The sequence below is a fragment of the Hypanus sabinus genome, unplaced genomic scaffold (genome assembly GCF_030144855.1).
Source record: "Hypanus sabinus isolate sHypSab1 unplaced genomic scaffold, sHypSab1.hap1 scaffold_1051, whole genome shotgun sequence".
Classification (NCBI taxonomy): domain Eukaryota; kingdom Metazoa; phylum Chordata; class Chondrichthyes; order Myliobatiformes; family Dasyatidae; genus Hypanus; species Hypanus sabinus.
The window spans coordinates 90,112-110,297 of NW_026779105.1; the positions used below are offsets into that span (position 1 = coordinate 90,112).

Sequence of the window (20,186 nt, forward strand, 5' to 3'; positions counted from 1 at the left end):
GAGGAGAGATGACACGTTATAGTTGAGTGAATGACACACACTAATCCTCATGGAGGGATCAGAAATGCAGTGAGGGAGCTATTTTAAGATCCTGGGTGCCAGTATGTCCGAGGAGCTAACCTGGACCCAAAATATTGATACAGCTGTAAAGAAGGTGTGACGGCGGCTATATTTCAATAGGAATTTGAGGAGATTTGGAATGTCACCAAAAACGCTATGCTTTCTTGGAAGCTTGACAAAATTTGAATTATTATCTGAAACGTTGATTAATTTCCACAGATGTCTGTTAGAGAGTTTATTGACTGGTTTCATCTTGGCCTGGTATGGAAGCATCAATGCCATTGTACGGAATAGCCTGTAATAAGTACCAAATATGGCCCAGTCCGTCATTGGTGAACCTCACCCACCATTGAACACAGGAAAGTATTCGGCACCAGTTCTCACTATTTAGTTTGACCAGTCAGCTCCTCAGAAAGTATTTCCAAAATATTACCCCGTCCACCTCCCACCCCACTGGTGCATCAATCAAAGTATCTTCTCGATGAATAAACCCTGAACTATCATGGGAACATTTCCATTACAAGACCTACACGATTTTGTATAACTGTCCGTGAGTAACGTCTCGTGGGAAATTGTAATTGACAATGTTTTCAGCACTCTTGGGGATGCCTGCCTCAAGTGACATTCATCTATTTTGTCTAGTCAAACCAATCTCCCATTCATTACTATTCCAGCCAATTAACTTCTGAAAATATATACTCATGATGGCAAATCGACTTTATTGCATATGGCATGACTTAAGGTAGACCTAATGCATAATCTATATTCTGTGTGCTGTCTGTCCCTTCATCTTTGTGATGTTGCTGCATGCAAATTTTCCTTGGTACTGAACCCGTACCTCACTGAACTTATGATAATAAGAATAAACTCAATTTGACTTGGAAAAATTAATGTTTTATATTGCATTTCAGTATGTTCATTATATCAAAAAATAGATGTTTGACTTTAAATAAAATGTTGTTTGGAATATTAATGATCTGACACATTTGATTTAGTGAAAGCCCAAAGCATCATTGAGGATCCCTGGCACATATCTCCCAATCTCTTTGACCTATAATCATCGGGAAGGAGGCACTGGAGCTTGAGGACTATGACTGCTAGACTGGGTAATAGGCTTCTTCCATTAGGTTACAAAACCAATGAATGCCCTGCCACAACCGACCTCTCATCACAGGACAGTGAGCTCTCTACTGTTAGTTGTTTTTTTAATGTGCTGCACACTGCATGCATTGTGAGTTATATTTTATGCACTTATTTTTGACAATATTTAGTTTTACGTGCTTTGTGCGATCAATGATCTGTGGTTGGAGCAAGTTGCAGAGGAATGTTGTTTCGTTTGGTTAAAGAAGTGGAGCTAAGACAATCCTACCTGTGAAGAAATTCCCTCTGCATTACCATTTAATCTGATATCAAGTCGTCTGACCCCTCGGGCTTTGGAAAACTCAGTGTTAACAATCAGCAGGAGAAACACCAGGACGACAAGAGTTTTTTGGAAGGCAATTATCTGGAGGAAGAAATCTCACTTTTGATAGCTCTGGTAAAGAGAAAAGAAGGACATTGAAAGCTTATGGATATTGGAAGACCTAAATAGAGTCGAAGTAGAGAGGATGTACTTTGTGGTGGGGGAGTTTGGGACCAGACGGTACAGCCTTGGAGTAGAAGTATGTCCCTTTACAACAGGAATGAGGAGGAATTTCTTGAGCCAGAAGGTGGTGAATCTGTGGAATTGCTTGCCACAGACAGCTGTTAAGCTATGTAATTGGGGATGGGTAAAGCGGAGGTTGATAGATTATTCATTAATATGTTTGTGATAGGTTCCGCAGCAGGGGAAGCAAATGGGGTTGAGAGGGATAATAAATCATCCAAAATGGAATGATGGGCAGACCCGTTGGTTCTAAATGGCCTAATTCTGCTCCTATGACTTTTGGAAACTACAAATTGAGAGGGAGGATATTTCAGAAAACTGAGAATACAGGTAAAATGAATACAGACATACTACTATATGACAAGAATGACTTATCTTTGGATAGTTGGGACAGTAAATCAGATCAGTTTTAAAGGCAATACTGTATTTTTCTAGTTTAAGTTGTGTGTGTTCAACAATGGGCTATAGTATATCTGTGCTGAATTCGGTTCCCACATATTGTTTTGTACAATCAGACACTGTCACTGAAGGTAATAGATTATCTGCAGAAGTACAGACTCTGGTAGCCTTGAAGACAACTTTAGGACACCTTTCAATTGTAGATAGAATAATATTAAATTTACTATTCTCTTCTTTAATCACAGAGAGTATGAATTTAGATTCCATTCAGTATGAGCTGCAAGTTCCTGTACTGCTGCCTTTGCTGAGCTGATTGTTTTCCATTTCCCTAAAGTTGTTTCTATGCTGAGTTCTTAACAGTGTCAAGAGTGACAAGGTGGTGTGATTATTTCCTTGAGGCTATAGCGTGGGTTTGAGGTCCAATCGAGTGAACAGTTCAAATTCTAGGATGCTATTTCAATGCCATCCTGAATGAATCCAGGCAGATATGTTAAAGCCTTTTGAGTGATTTCCATATACCTTGGAAAAGATGGGCAAGTTCTCCCTGGTTTTGAGTCATTTTCCTTTCTATCAGGGCATAACATTGCTGCATGTGTGAGGTTGGTTGCTGTGTTTCCAATTTATCAGAAACTCTACTTCTAAAATACCTCAATGACAGAGAAATGGTTCAGGACAGCCCAAGCAGAGCATAGTACATTCAGTGACCACTTTATTAGGAACACCCGTACATCCCATTACACTTGTTAGTGCCGATATCTCATCATCCAATATTGTCGATGAAACTTAATGCATAAAAGCATGCAAGAATGGTCAAGAGATTCATTTGTTGTTGAGACCAAACATCACCATAGGAGAGAAATGAGATCTTAGTGACTTTGACCATGGATTGATCATTTGTACCAGGCAAGGTGGATTGAGAATATCAGAGCCTTCAGCGACTTTCATGTACAAGAGTTTAAAGCGTTTAAAGATAAGTCATTTGATCATTGGCAGTTCTATCAGTGAAAACGTTTGTTTCTGTGATATGTCAGACTGTTTAAGCTGACAGAAAGGTGCTATTAAGTTACCACATGTTAAATCAATGGTGTGCAGAAGAACATCTCATGAACATGGAAAGACGAAACTAATTTAACGTCATTGCTGCTTGTGTGGTTTAAGATCCAAAATGTCTAATGATATTGTGAGAGATTTAAAATACTAAATGGAATCTTTACCTTGAGTTTAGAAATAGCAAATTGTAAATCGCAAAGGATTTAACCAACAGCTACAAGGTAACTGTCAAATGGGTCAGTTTGCTATGAAAATAATTTGAGAACTAAGGAGAACATAGAACAATGAAGAGTACAGCACAACAGCAGGCCATTAGGGCCACAATGTTGTGATGAACTAGCTATAAAGCAAATCAAAAACACCCAAACACTAATCCTTCCCCTATACCATGTCCATACCCTCCATCTTCCTGCAATCCTCTATCAGATCACCCCTCAGCCTTTGGAGCTCCAGTGGAAACAACATTTTATTACGCCTTCTGTGATAGCACACTCCCTCTAAATGAAGCAGCATCCTGGTAAACATATTCTTCACCCTCTCCAAAGCCTCCACATCCTTCCAAGTGTGGGGCGACCAGTACTGTATGCAGTCATCCAGATGTGGCCCAACGAGAGTCTTACAAAGTAGGAACATGACTATTGAGCTAAATGCTTCGAATAATAAATGCAAGCATGTTGTAAGCCTATTTCTAAACAACATACCAACTTGTGTAGCTACTTACAACTAGCAATGAACTAGGATGCCATGATCTCTCTGCTCAGCAACACCAAAGGACCTTGCCCATAACAGTGTTCTGTCTTGCGTTTGCCTTACTGAGGTGCAATTTGTCTCATTTATCTGGGTCAAATTCCATTTGCCATTTCCCAGCCTATATCTGCAATTGATCTACATTTTGCTGTATTTATTGCCAGTTCTCCACACTATCCACAGCTCCATCAATTGTTTCTTCATCTGCCAATTTACCAATGAAGCCATCTACATTTAATGCTTGACAATAATTATTTCAGAAAGACTCAGAAAAATCAGATATACCTGTAACAAAGAAATGGAAGTTGCTTTCTTTGAGCTGGTGTATCAGATTTAGGTGGTTGTCCCCTATATATTGAGATTCAGGGAGGGGAGGAACCTGAAGTGGAGTATTTTGCAATGGCGCAAATAGTTTCTATTTGGATAGACATGTTTGTGAAGAGTAATCAATGCACTGTGACTATGAACAATCAGTTCATATCTGAGTGTATTCAAATGGGGATTTTATATCCTCACTGTGCCTGAAGATGAAATCCACATATTTACAAATCAAAGGAGAAGTAAGAAGTAAGAAGTAATGTTTTCTTTTCTTCTTGACCAGCCTTTGTACACCAGAGTTTCTGCACACTACCATCACTTCCGTGTCTCATGGGAACGTAACTGTTGCAGAACTTCACTCAAGTATTCCCTGAACATTTGCCACACTACCGTACTTTTCCTTGAGAGCATTTGTTTCCAAATTCCTGCCTGATAGCCTCATAATTCCCCTTATTCCAATTAAATTCTTTTCTAACTTGTCTGCTCCGAATATCTCTCCAATGATATTGTAAAGGAGATAGGATTATATTCACTATCTCCAAAATGCTCTCCCACTGAGAGATCTGACACCTGACCAAGTTCATTTCCCAATACCAAATCAAGTGCAGCCTCTCCTTTTGTAGGCTTAACTACGTATTGTGTCATGAAGCCTTCCAGAACACACCTAACAAACTCCACCTCATAAAAACCCTTGCTCTAGAGAGATGCTAATCTATATTTGGCAAATTAAAATTTCCCATCATGACAACTCTGTTATTCTTACACCTTTCCGGAATCTCTTTCCCTATCTGCTCCTCGATATTGCTGGTAATATAGGCTCTCCCCTTTTCTGTTCACTGTTTTGGGGGATTTTCACTGATTTTGAAGGGCCGTGCCTCACACAGCCAGAGTGTTGCAATACAATACTCTCCTCTGAGGTATGAGCAGAATGGTGGGTAAATATTCGATGGAGCAGAAACAAGTGGGGTCAGCAAAAAGGAGGCTCTAGATGTGATGGAGGCTCGAGTTGATGGGGAGTAGAAAGAGGGAACCAGAGCAGGAGGATGAGGTTACAAATGAAAGTTCAGCAACATCTGGAAACTGATTGACTGAAAAAAAAGAGGTTTATGCTTGCAAAATGCTGGCGGGTCTCAGTAGCCCCAGCAGCATCTATGCAGAGGAATAAACCGTGAATATTATGGGCCCAAACACTTCATCCTACCTAGACTGTTTATTTCTCTGCTGAGATGCTGCCTGACTTGCTGAGCTCCTGCAGTACTTTGTGTGTTACTTTGCAGTTTATTCTCAGCATCTGCCGAACCTCGAGTTTCATATCTGCAGTGGGACTTTGACAGTTGTCATACAGAATGCCTGTTGACATTGAGTAATAAAGAGGAGAAAATCTGCAGTTATTGAAATCCAAGAACACACAAAATGCTAGAGAAACTCTGCAGGCCAGGCAGCATCTGTGGATAAAGTACAGTTTACATTTTGGGCCAAGATTCTTCAGTAGGACTGGGGAACAAACAATGAGGAGTAAATTTAAAGGTGGGGGAGGGGGAGAGAAACACAAAGTGATAACTGGAACTGGGAGAGGGAGAGATGAAGTAAGGAGCTGGGAAGTTCATTGGTAAAAGACCTACAGGGCTGGGGAAGGGCAAGTCTGATAGGAGAGAACAGAAGTCCGTGGAAGAAAGAAAAGTGGGGTTGGGAGAAACACCCGAGGGAGGTGATGGGCAGGCGACAAGAGGGAAAAGTGGATGGGGATTGATGAGGGAGGGGAGGCATGACCGGAAGATCAAGAAATCGATGTTCATGCCATCAGATTGGAGGCTGACCAGCAAGAATACAAGGTGTTGTTCCTCCTACCTGAGTGTGGCCTCATCGCGACAATATAGGAGGCGATGGATTGACATTTCCACTGACTATATTGTTTCTGGAAGCTTGCTGTGTTGAAGTAGATGCTGAGATTTCTGCGTAAAAAACATTTAAAAAAAAAAAAAAAAAAAAAAAAAAAAAAAAAAAAAAAAAAAAAAAACATTGACTGCTTTTGGGACATGTGCTGTTGAACCAGCAGTTGTCCCCTCAAACTAATCCAGTATATTAAAACAACATGTCCCCTCCCTTTTCCAAAATATAATTCAACCACTCTAATACCATATATCCCATATGTTTACACAAATGGGAAATCAGTAATATTGGTCTATAACTAGGAGGATCCAACAGGGGTTTACCAGGATCCTGAATAGACACTACAATTGCAATTTTCCATGAGGAAGGAAGATGGCCTGAATGCCAAATAGGATTCAAAAATGTAATATTATCTCCAAAGAGCTCGGGCCATACGTTTAAACATGCAATAACTTATATCATCCTTTCCTGGAGCCGTCAGCCCTGTATTAATAATCATTTTCCTAAATTCACACAAATAAAACTCTACATCACTCTCATTGCTACAGCAGGTTTCCAACACGTCTGGGTATTCACTTAACAGCTTATCCCTACATTGTTTAGTCTCTTCATTATTTTGATTATGAGTTACAGCAAATGACCAAGCCAGTAACTAAACCCTCTCAGTTTCAGTCACAATTGTATCACCTTCTTTAATCAATACTGGGAACCCTATGAATCCCTCACCCCCATTTTCTTAATCATTCCCCTAACACCTCCAAGTTTAATAGTCCTTCGAATTCTAGCACAATATGACCTCTAGTAAATATTTTTCACAACCTTCATTACTTTCCTCACCACGGCCTGTGACCTGTTACACTTAATAAGATCACGCGGACAGTGATACTTCTTAACTTTCCAAAATGCCACATTTTTCTCAATAATTGCCTCGGCACACTCCTCCGTCCACCATGGTACAGCTTTTCTCCTATTAATGCACTTTTTAATATGAGTCTCTTCCAGCAAATTTGAGGAATAACGTGACAACCTTTCTTTGCAGAAATCGACATCATGCTCTCCATTCCATCCACACAGATGTTCCATTCATCACATAAAACATTAAAACTTCTCCAATTTGCTTTACCGAAATTCCACCTCCTCAAAGTGGCATCTTGGTCTAAACCCAGGCTTATAAATAGAGGAAAATGATCACTCCCCAATGTTTCATCTCCCATGACATACCACTCACTCACTGCAGCATGAATGTTTGAAACCAAAGTTAAATTTACAGCAATTTCAGAACTATTATGAACATTAAATCTCATAACTCTCCCACCAGTTAGACACAGTGAAATATCTAAAACTCTTCTGCAATCAAACCAGCACCATCATTCTGAGAACAAGCCCACAGTGAAGACTATGCATTAAAATCCCCAACCATACAACCCTTAGTGAGCTGGAGCTACATATACTCTCCAAGACATCAATCGAAAGCTTTCCACCATGGTTATAATAATATACCTCTTTAATGTCGCTCCTTGTTGAATCAAATACTTCTACAAGTGTCTCATACATTTCATTCACATCCACAACTGTATGCCTTCTCCCTTTCTGTATAAAATTTGCAATAGCACCTTCTCTACCAAATAATCTATCACGCGTAATTACAATATAATCCTGGAAGGAAGAATTTAAATGTGGGAAACTAGGTTTCCTGAATACATACAACGTCAGATAGATTTGATAATTCTGAAATAAACTTGGAGTCTTGACCTTGAAAAATTCTGGCTTCCGGAAATATGCGTATTCTCCCTTCATATACAGTCTGGAGAAATGTAGCGGGACGTTTATGATTGGTGAAACAGATTTAAACTAAGTGTAGTTAATATTGCCACGGTGTCTGAAGATTTAGTTCAATTGATAAATGTTAGCGGACGGTCATTGTGTAAACTCACGTCAGTTTACCAGCGGATGGCCCTTCAGAAAGTGGAGCTTTAACAAATACAGTGTGAACAAACCGTGAGTGTTCAGCTCTCGTGTTGGAATGGGGTTAAGAGAAGTAACCAAAATGGGACAAAACTCAAAGAACCGCATTCTCCACGGTAATTAAAACAGAAGCAACAATTAGTGTCTTCTTCAGAGAAACCTGATGACCGAGAGGAAATGACAGGGAAGGGGTGCGTCACGATTCCGTGCCTGTGCAGAACGCAGGAATGCAACAGAGAAATCGGGATTCTGCTGAATAGTGGACAGCAATTTCTGAGTAACGGAGATAAGATTCTGAATGAGCGCATCATAAAGCAATTTTCAAACTTACCTCAAGTCCATGTCGCAATATTCTTTTAATGAAACCGTGAGTGGCTCTTAAAAGATCCTTTGATTTTCCCGTTTGTTTTGTCAGTAAACTTGTCTTCAGTTGGAGCTGGTGTACTTGGTCACCGCCATTGTCCCTTCGGACACGGCGTGTTTAGCCAGCTCCCCGGGCAGCAGCAGGCGCACGGCTGGATCTCCCGGGAGCTGATGGTGGACCGCTTGTTGTAGTCGGCCAGGCGGTAAGCCCCACCCGCGATGCGCTCGAAGATATCGTTCACGAATGAATTCATGATGCTCATGGCCTTGGAGGAGATGCCGGTGTCGGGGTGAACCTGCTTCATCACTTTGTAACTCTCCTTCCTCGACCTCTTGCGCTTCTTGCCAGACTTGCTCGCCGGTTTGGACGGAGCTTTCTTGGCGCCCTTCTTGGGAGCGGGTTTCGGTGGATCAGGCACTTCCCCGTCGGTTTCAAACACAATAATAATCAGAAACTGTTCGGAGCCCGGACTAAATGGGCAGCGCACAAAATGGTATGTTAATTAGAATGGCGACGCTGAGCATTCCGATTGGCTGCTTGGAGAAAGGAATCACCAAGCGGAACGCTGGGGGATGGGAAGCGGCACCAATGTGTGACGGTTCGCGCTGCGTTTAATACAGGAGGAAGGACAGAGGGCAGAGACAGGCGGGGGTGCGGGCTGCAATTGAAAAGGGAAACGCAAATTTAAAAGCAGTACGAAAATAAAATTAGATGAAATATTGTAAAATTAAACACGAAGACGTTCAGTTCATGACACAGGGCAGCAGGAGAGCGAAGGAGAGATTTGGACATTTCAAAGTAAAGTTCAAATCGAGTTTATTTATGCACACAGGTGAAAGGAACAACGGATTTGTAGCAGCATCACAGACACATTTCATCTGACACAACATTGACAAGAAACACTGGAATTAAATATAAATTATACCAACATATTCAAATAGACAGAGGACTATCAGAACAAAATCAAAATAACAAAGAGATTATGCGGGCAGTCGGAGAATCACCCCTTTTGTGTTTCTTCATCTCGTCACTCTCGATTCAGTGTCACGCTACGCTGCCACATTGATCCGGCACATGCCTTCATCCACCAGGTCCAACACTTGCCTTTGTTGGATCTTACTCCTCCTTACACTAGTCTTCGAGTTTGTGGGTGTGTGGCCAGGGTTAGAAAGGGTGGGTGCCACTTCTTAGGATTGGGTTTGAGGGTAGGGCTTGTGGATGTATATGTGAGGCTGGAAGAGATAAAGCTGTGGAGTTTAGTATGGTGAGATATGTGGGACTATGGTGGATAGGGTAGTGTAGTGGAGCCAATTTAATCTAGCCGATGCCTTTCATTAACGTGGCCTGACTCCCATTTGGCTTAAAGAACCGGGTGTGCAAAGGGACACATCATCAGTACTGCAACCTGGAGTCATTGGGGGTTTCGGGTCGTTAATCATGAGACTCTCTTGCCCAGGTGACCGAGCCAGGGTTGATCAGACCCAGCTTGTGTTTATCCCATGGACCAAGATAATGTGAAGCACTGTAATTCTGCATGTTGTGGGTATTTTCGAACTTGTTACTTGGCTGTATTTTGACCAATTGGAGAGTACAATGTTCTGAGGCCTTGATATCAGGCTTTACCTCCTCGTAAGGTACCACTTTCCTGCTTTAAATTTACATCTGTCTTTATTTTGCATCTGTGTGCCTGGGATAGCATGGGTTAATGATTGAGGTTTGCAGATTTGTCCATAATTCCAAAATACAAAAATCTCTGAAATCCAGAACTTTTTCTGCTGACATGACGTCACAAATGGAGAATTTTACCAGGATTAAATGGCTTGTCATATGAAAAGCGTTTCATAGCTCTGGGCCTCTCTCCCCGTGACATTGAAGAAAGAAGGGTTACCAAATTGAAACCTATCAAATAGTGGAAGGGCTTGATTGAGTAGATGTGGAGAGGATTTTTCCTGTGGTGGGAGTGTCTAAAGCCAGACCACACAGCTTCAAAATAGAATATCCTTTCAGAATGGAGAGGAGGAGGAATTCCTTCAGCCAGAGAGTGGTGAATCGGTGGAATTTTTGCCACAGGCAGCAGGAGAGGCCAAATCACTGGGTATAGGCAGAGATTCATAGATTCTTTAGTGGTCAGGGCATAAAGGGATACAAGGGCAGATAAGAGGTAAGAGGATAAATTGATCAGTGATGATGAAATGGCAGAGCGGGCTCGATGGCCTAAATGGCTGAATTCTGCTCCTATATCTTGTGGTCTTATGGACTGAGTGACGAAAACTCTCCCAGAGACTGGTGATCTCAGCTTTGACACAACCCAGCACCTGAGGCTCCAGATAACTTAAACAGCAAATACAAAAGTTCTTCATTTTCTGATTAAAGAGATATCATTCCATTTCCATCCTGAATGCATGTCACCTCATTCTGATGTGAATGAGTAATGATGCTTTGGGCTGAGAACCTTCACCCTGAGATCTGATGGAAGGGTCTTGGCCCGAAGTGTCAACTGTTTACTCTTTGTCATACAGGCTGCCTGTACTGATGAGTTCCACAAGCATCTTGTGTTGCTTTGGATTTCCAGCATCAGCAGATTCTCTCGTGTTTGCGATTTACACCTCATTCTGAGGGTATTTTCCTCAATGATGGAACTCTCATTCAGGGGAAAGATCCTCTTTGCCTACTGTCTGTCACATCCTGAAAGAATCTAACAGATTTCCTCGTTTTCTCATTAACTGCAAGGAATACAGACCCAGCCCACTCACTGTCCTCTCACATAACCAACCCTCCATCCCTGGAACCAGCCCAGTCGGTGCGGGGAACAGTCACTCCACTCCCTCTATTGCAGGGATATCCTTCCTGAGGAAGTGTGACCAAACACGGACCCTGCATTCAAGGTGTGCTCTCACCAGGACCCTACAGAACCCACTGAGATATCTGTACCCCTCTTCTCCACTCCTCCTGGATCACAGGACAAAATACTGTTTGCCCCTCTCATTACTTGTTGTATCTGCATGTTAACTCAAGTGATTTGTTTACAATGACACCCAGGTCCCTTTGAACATCCCCATGTGGAAATGATTCTTACAGTTTGATCCTGCGAATAGGTGATCTCACTTTTCCCCACATTCTATTCCATCCGCCTCATCCTCAACCATTCACTCTCCTCTCTACTTCCCCCAAACCTTCTCACTACTGACACTGTCCGTCCCGCTCTGCCAGAGCAACAGACGTTGTCGCTGAGTTGTGCAGCACAGAAACAGTCCCTTCAGCCCAACATATCCATGCTGCCAAAGTGGACAAACAAAACCATTCTCAGTTACCTACATTTGGCCCATGTCCCTGTGAAACTTCCCTCTCCACAGTGCAAGAGATATTGCAATGGTGCCGACCTATGCCATCACTGTAGGTAGTTTGTTCCATGTAAATAGCGCCTTCTGTGTACAAAACCTGCTCCTCATGGTCCCATTTAAATCTTCCCTCTCTCACTTTATACCTGGAATCTCTAGCGTCCAACTCCATGACCCTGGAGATAACAGATTCACTACTGAACATATCAATGTCTGCCATTATTTTATCAACCTCTCTAATGTCACATACACTCTGATGAGGAATTTCCAGCCTATCCAGCCTCCTGTTAAATCCCTTTTGCACACTCTCCAGTTTAATGTCACCCTCTAATCACAGGGCAACTATAAATGTACGTCATGCTCCAAGAGTCGTTTCCCCAAGGTTGGTAGAGCTGTAATGTGACGTCACGGCCGAGTGACCAATACTCTCCCGATGAATGCTGGTGTGGCAAACACCTTCTTCACCGTCCTGCCTACCTGTGTTTACGCTTTGAAGGAATTCGATATCTGCACCCCGATATCTCTGTTTTACAGCACTCCCAGGGACCGACCATTCCCCACGGCAGTTCTGCCCTGGTTCGTGAATGACAATGGAACATCTCTTGTTCTTGTTTGCAGGCTCGAAGGGCAGAATGGACTACTCCTGCACCTATTTTCCATGTTTCTATCTCACATTCCTCAAATCACTGAGCTCATTGATCACCGTCCTGTTGTATTGCTAGTTACATTTTTTCACTCTTTAAAGGGATCTGCATATTTGCTGAGCCGGGCATTGACATTGTCTGCCGAGTCTTTAATGAATGAACTGCAGCAGCAGACCTGACTCAGCTCCCAGGCTTTTCCTTGCAGCGATACACGCACAGTGCTGGGGGAACTCAGCAGGCCAGGCAGCATCTGTGACCGACGTTTCAGGCCGAGACCCTCCAGAATCTGAACAATGTTTGGTTTTCCTTCGATCCTTTCCCAAGTTACTGGATAACATAACCCATCCTCCAATCCTCTGCCACCACTCCTGCCCAAGAAACACACAGAGAGACAGAGCGGGGAGGTGAGGGGACAGAGTCAGAGTGACGGACAGAGCCGAGAGCGGCCTCTCATCGTCCAGCTCCGCCTTCACTTTACTAGGCCCGGCAATTTCCAATGGTTTATCCGAAACACAGAGCTCCAGAGAGGGGAAAGAAAACTCCCTCACATACCACGTGCATAGTGAAAGATTCCTAGGAATTTACTGGCTGTCGGACTTCGCAATCAGAATACAGTGTGATTGGCGCAGGATTAATTTCAAATCGCCCGCCAATTTCACAGCACCCAGCAACGGTGCTTGATTACTTTTTCATGTTATTTACCATTAATTGTATCATGGATTAATCTGTTTCAAAAGTAACTAAGCCAAATATATCGATAAAAATAATTAAAAGGTTGTGGACACGGCTCCCTCTGTGAGGTGTTGGGTGGCTCTTAGAAGAGTCTTTGTGTTGTTCTCCGCCTTCACTTTACTTGGCCCGGCAATTTCCTATCCGCAGCACAGCGCTCGAGCGAAAAAAAACTCCCTCACACAACACGGACACACTGAAGGTTTTCTGGAAATTTGCTGATTCTCATGCTTTAAATTATAGGAAGTGCTTTTCCACTCCGCAAATACCGAGAAACTCGGTCTGTCGCTCCCCGGCCCCGTGACCAGTGCGAGCGCCCTCACACACAGCAGTTGGTGGGCGAGGGTGCCGTCACTTCCAGTGATAAGAGCGTTAATTCATCAGAACAATTGTTCCTCTGGGTCGCGAGGGAAATGAAAGTCCGGTCACATAGAGGAACAGGATAAGACTGATATTAGGATATATAGACCACGCATCTGGCGGCTTCTAAACCCCAGGTAAAGTGGTGGCTGAGGAGCTGGTGTGAGATGGTTGATGCACCATCAATAACTCACTCTGAGACGTAAGGCGAGATATCGGCTTTAATTGACTGAAGAAGGAACCAGCAGCGAGTGACCATTATACTACATCCTGGAGAATGAGGGAGAGGATCAGACCTCGATCGCCTTTATACAGGGGCCTGTGGGAGGAGCGTGTCCAGACAGGCACATAGTTCACCACATTCACTTTGTTTAAACGTGTCCCCATGTGGCGAAGTTTCTTACAGGTCAAGTCTATCAGGTGGTCGAATCTGTCGCTGCCATCTCCGTAGCACCGGCTGTGATTGCACCGATGCCGGCGATATTGGTGATTGCACAGGAGACGGAGGTTGTGCTGGTTCCAGCTCATGCATGTGCGAGGCACCTGGTATATAGGTGTCATGAGGAGTCTATGTAGGGCCTGGTGAGCGCGGTGTCACCTCGGGTACAGGGTTCATAGTTACCGGAGAGTGTTCAGGGTAGTGGTCTGCTGCACCTGCGGGCGCCAGGTCGCGGATGGAGACCGTGTCCTCCCGCCCATCAGGTAAGACCACGTAGGCAAACTGGGGGTTCGCATGCAGAAGGTGAACCCGCTCGACCAGCGGGGAGTATTTATTCTTCCTCACATGTTTCCGGAGCAGCACTGGCCCCGGGGACGTCAGCCAAAGTGGTAGAGTGGTCCCAGTGACAGACTTCCTGGGAAAGGAGAATAGGAGTTCGTGAGGGGGTTGCACCATCCGACCACCTGGGCCCTCCAAAGGCTTGTGCTTGGCTCAATGATCCTCTCCCTGAGCAGCCGCTGCACCTCTGACTGAATGAAGGCCCTGTCCCGCGCACTGTACCGCCTGCTTTTAGTCGCCACACGTTTACAGTCGGGTTCAGGTTGGCGAACCGCGGCGGGGGAGGGACCTTGAGAGTTGAGAGACTGCAAGTGGTGTCGGTAGGGCAGTTGTTGTGCTGGATGGGATGTGTGTGCCGCTGTGTGTGTGTGGTCAGCAGTGATGAAGTTCCACAGAACTGAGTATTCCAGACAGTGAGTGGTGGGAGGGGCCTGTCATATACCACAGTCACACTTTCGAGATGGCTCTGGAAGTCAAGCCCCAATAGTACAGGTGCGCACAGATTAGGCATGACCAGTAGCGCAAAGTTCCAATATGCTGTGCCTTGGACCACCAATGTCGCTACACAACCCGCCCGGATGTCTGTGGAATGCGACCCAGAAGCCAAATGGATCTTCTGACTTACTGGCCGTGTTGTGAGTCCGCAGCGTTGCATTGTGTCCGGGTGAATAAAACTCTTAGTGCTGCTCGTGTCAAACAGGCATCTAGTCCTGTGCCCCTCCACCCGGATGTCCATCATTGACCTTGCAAGCTGGTGTGGGGCGCTTTGGTCGAGGGTCACAGTGGCCAGAGACGAGCCGTCGGGGTACCCGGTAAGCATCGGAGGGTCGGGGGCGGGGAATGCTGACGCCGACAAAGATGGCCGCCCACATCCGGGGTACCCGGTAAGCATCCGAGGGTCGGGGGCGGGGCATGCTGTCGCCGACAAAGATGGCCGCCCACATCCGTGGTACCCGGTAAGCATCGGAGGGTCGGGGGTGGGGCAAGCTGACGCGGACAAAGATGGCCGCCAACATCCGGGCATGCAAGATGGCGGCCCCCACGTCTCACTGGCAGCGCTGCACTCCGCTCGCAGTTTAGACTTACAGACCTCGGCGAAATGGCCCCGCTTTCCGCAGCTGGAGCAGGTCGCTTCTCGCGCTGGACAGTGTTTTCGGGGGTGCATTTTGAGGCCGCAGAAATAACAAAGCACATGCTTCTGACGGGCCACCGCCATGGTCGGGTACGGGGAGCTGGTGGAATCGCACTGGCAGCGTCGATTTCGCTCGCGGGAGCCGGTGGTGGCGGGGTCGGATGCGTCCACGGAACCGGCGGGGAATCGCGCGACTGGACAGCGTCGGCGTAGTGCAGCGCATCTTCCAGAGCGTTGGCCGTCTCGATCGAGCGTAAGGTAAGATCGGAGTGTTCCAGCAGTCGCTGGTGCACGTACACTGACCTCAGTCCCGTCACAAAGGCGTCTCGCACTAGCAGCTCCGCATGTTGTTCTGCCGCGAGCGTCTTGCAGTCACAAGCTCGGACGAGTGTCTGTAGTGCTCGGAGAAACTCCGCGCTCGATTCTCCAGGCCGCTGTCGCCGGGTAGCTAAACGATGTCTTGCGTAGACGGTGTTCACATGCCGCACGTACTGTCTGTTGAGGGCGTCCAGTGCCCCTTCGTAGGTCGGCAGGTCCCGGATAATGGAATAAACTTTTGGAGTGACCCTCGAGAGGAGAATTCTGTACATAACGGCAGGGTCAGTCGCACGAAGCTCCGCCAAGTCTGATTGGAAGCATGCAAGCCAGTGTTCAAAAGCGAGAGCTGCGTCAGGGTCTTGAGGGTCCAAATCCAACCTTTCCGGACGTAAAACGGTTTCCATGTTTTAAAACTTTCAGTCAATGTAATTGATGCAACCATCAATAACTCACACCGTGACGCAAGGCGATATATCGGCTTTTATTGACTGAAGAAGGAACCAGCAGTGAGTGACCATCATATTACATCCTGGAGAATGAGGCAGAGGATTAGACCTGAATCACCTTTATACAGGGGCCTGTGGGAGGTGCCACAGGAGCAGTCAGAAGGGGGCTTGTCCAGACAGGCACATAGTTCACCACAGAGAGCCAGCAGGCTCAACTTTTTGATACTTGACTTTGTCGAAGGCCTTAACAACATCTGACTCAACAACCACTCAGCTATCTGCAAAGGCGTTTTTGTTTATATGTCCCTGCAACTCTATTTTATTTCACCACTCTGCCTTTTTAATGGCAAACCTTACCGATGGTATATTAGTTCCAATAAAGTTCGGTGTAAAGTGAGAGGGTTGCTCATCGGAGAGCAAATGAAGGCTCTGCGCAAGATGGAGCCAGCGAGGCGCTGTATCCAGGCAGGAGTCTGAGATGCCCCCCAGTGTTTGCTCGGCAGAAGACAATCTCTTTGTGAACAATTGTAGATTACCGTGTATTCAAAGTGCCCAGGGACTTCAAGCTGCATGAATGTGTGTGTGTGTGTGTGTGTGTGTGTGTGTGTGTGTGTGTGTGTGTGTGTGTGTGTGTGTGTGTGTGTGTGTGTGTGTGTGTGTGTGTGTGTGTGTGTGTTTGTGTGTGTGTGTGTGTGTGTGTGTGTGTGTGTGTGTGTGTGTGTGTGTGTGTGCGCGCGCGCGCGCGTGTACATAATGTGTTTTCTTGATATCCTACAAATGCTTGCTATCTTTCCATTCTATACATATTGTCTGTGCTTTGTGCCACGTGGGACTGTTGGCATTGCAATTAACAGCAGATCCTGGCTGTATTCATGGGCAGTTCTCTGTGTTGAAATTACAATGAAATTTAAATTGAAATTAATTAAAATGAAATGAAACCGTTCCGTCTGCAGAGTTCGCACCTTCAGTGGAAGAAAATCTAGTGACACACATGTCTGAAGATCTCATTCCAACCCTAATGTTAAACTCAAAGTTCTTATTATTTTTGGCCACACCTACACATACAGAAGTTTGCAGAAACGGCTCCCTCTTCGTTCCTATATGCTGGTGTCTATAACATAGGCAAAATAGGTCTGTGCCGAACATGTCCCTAACTTAGACCAAACACGAGGAAAGCTGCAGATGCTGGAAATTCAAGCAACACTCACAAAATGCTGGTGGAACAGCATCTCTAGGGAGAAGCACTGTCGACGTTTCGGGCCGAGACCCTTCATTAGGACTAACTTCCAGGTGAGACATCACTTCACCTGTGAGTCGTCTGGTGTGGTATACTGCGTCGGGTGCTCCCTGTGTGGTCTTCTATATGTCGTTGAGTCCCGGAGCAGACTGGGAGACCGTTTCGCTGAACACCTAACCTCGGTCCGCCAGAGAAAGCAGGATCTCCCTGTGGTCACACATCTTAGTTCCACGTCCCATTCCCACTCTGATATGTCTATCCATGGCCTCCTCTACTGTCCAAATGAATGCAAACTCAGGTTGGAGGAACAAAACCTTATATACAGGCTGGGTAGCCTCCAACCTGATGGCATGAACATTGACCTCTAACTTCCGTTAATGCCCCTTCTCCCCTTCTTACCCCATCCCTGACATATTTAGTTGTTTGCCTGTTCTCTATCTTCCTCTTGTGCCCCCCCTGCCCGTTCTTTCTCCCAAGGCCTCCCATCCCATGATCCTTTCCCTTCTCCAGCTCTGTATCACTTTCTCCAATCAGCTTTCCAGCTCTTGGCTTACCCCACCCCCTCCAGTCTTCTCCTATCATTTCTCATTTCCCACTCCCCCCACTATTTTCAAATCTCTGACTATCTCGAAACGTCGACAGTGCTTCTCCTTATAGAAGTTGCCTGGCCTGCTGTGTTCCACCAGCTTTCTGTGTCTTTTGTTTACCCATAGACCTCTATTTTTGCAAGCTCCATTCAACCAGACTGGAGTCTCTGAAAAGACCCTATTGTATCCGCCTCCTGGCTGAATCCATGGGCAGTCCTGTGTGATGGAAGTACAATGAAATATAAATTGAAATTATTGAAATAAAATGAAACCGTTCCGTCTGCAGAGTTCGCACCTTCAGTTGAAGAGAATCTAGTGATACATATATCTGAAGTTCTCATTCCAACCCTCATGTTAAACTAAAAGTTATTTTTAATTTTGGCCGCACCTGCACATACATAAGTTTGCAGAAACGGCTCACTCTTCGTTCCTATATACTGGTGACTATAACATAGGCAACATAGAAATATAGAAGAATCTGCAGCACAATTCAGACCCTTAGGCCCGGAAATCTGTGCCGAACATGTCCCTAACTTAGAACGACCTAGGGTTTACCCATAGACCTCTATTTTTACAAGCTCCATGCAGCCAGCCTGGAGTCTCTCAAAAGCCCCTATCGTATCCGCCCCCACCACCGCCGCCGGCAGCCCATTCCACGCACACACCACACAACGTAAAAAAAAACTACCCTGACAACTCCTGTGTACATACTTCGAAGCACCATAAGTCAATGCGCTTTTGTGCCAGTCATTTTAGCCTTGGCGAAAGGGGTCTGACTGTCCACACGATAAATTCCTCTCATTATCTTGTACACATCTGTCTGTTCACCGCTCATTCTCCGTCGCTCCAAGGAGAAAAGATCGAGTTCATTCAACCTCATAAGGAATGCTCCTCCATTCCAGCGACAATCTTGTATTTTGGGGACCGCATACCATCGAGGAATGTGTTTCTCATCCACAGTACCACTTTTCCGTTCCCCCAACAAAGACAACCCTATCGACACAGCTCGTCAGATTTCACCCGCCTCCCTGCAGTGTCACAGAATCATAGGCAGTGCCAGAGACCTGACCGGTGAGACATTCCCCTGCTTGGTCATTTGCACCCCTCTCCTCCCATCCAGAACTATCCAACGTGGGTTATCGGTTATTGAGCTGGTTGGCCACAAGGGTTCTCTGCAATGGTTATAGCTGTTTAACCCCTTTCACCTTCCTGTCTGTCACCCAGATTCCTGTATACTCCACCTTGAGTGTCAGTACCTCTCTATATACCCGCCCTATCACCCGCTCAGCTTCCTGAATGATCCCGAGTTCGTCCAGTTCTAGTTCCAACGCTGTTACGCACAGTGTTAGAAGGTGCAGCTGGATGACTTTCTTACAGGTGAAGTTGTCAGGGACTCTGGCGGTCTCCATGCCCTCCCACAACCCGTAAGGAAAGCAGTCCACTCTCCTGCAGGAATGCTCACTGCTCTTTCTAACTGCAATTATAAACGAAAAAATTAATAAACTGAAAACAAATCTAGCAACAGTTTTATGCCTCTCTCATCCGTACAGCATCAAATTGATCAGCCCTCTACCTTTCACTCGGACACTGATTACTCGAACAATGTCCGCTGCGATTCCCCACTCCTTTACTCCGAGGTATGTCCGCTCTGCTGCTGTTAATTACACGGATATAGAAATTCAAACAATGAATGAAATTCACCCCACACCGTCCCAACACCCAGACGCGGGATCGGGCACAGATTGAAGCTCCCTCCCCCCGGTCCCTTCACACACTCCGGGGGTCAGAAACTGCTTTCCTCTCAGCACCCCCAGCACTCCGCCGTTCCAGTAGTCCTTCATTTTGTGTCTGTGCCGGAGACTGTGCGTGTGTTTGTGTTCAGATGGTGAGCAGGGAAGAGCAGAGAAGTGGGAGAGGTTGACGGGGAGGGAGTAGGGACGTGGTGTTGAGATAGTGGTCACTGGCAGAAAGTGGTGTGGTACCGCAAGACCGGCCTGTCTACACAGAACCGTGAACAGGATCAGAACCGAGAGATCGACATCCGGAAGAGGGGGTTGGGTATTGTAACACCAGACGTCACCTCTCCCCCTTCCTCCCCAGATTTACAGATGAACGGGGGGAGAGGTGTAGAGGAGTGAGAGGGTTGATGGAACCGTGGAGAGTGTAGGGGATTGAACGG

At 45.6% G+C, this 20,186-nt stretch overlaps 1 long non-coding RNA gene across 1 annotated transcript in view; it reads right to left on the minus strand.

The window, feature by feature from the left end:
• The window catches only part of LOC132386191 (uncharacterized), a 40,540-nt gene extending 31,625 nt beyond the window's left edge, over window positions 1-8,915 (minus strand). Inside the window, exon 1 of the long non-coding RNA XR_009509427.1 lies at window positions 8,406-8,915. This is a non-coding gene — a long non-coding RNA (uncharacterized LOC132386191). The remainder of the gene's footprint in view (window positions 1-8,405) is intronic.
• Between the last annotated feature and the right edge of the window lie 11,271 nt (window positions 8,916-20,186).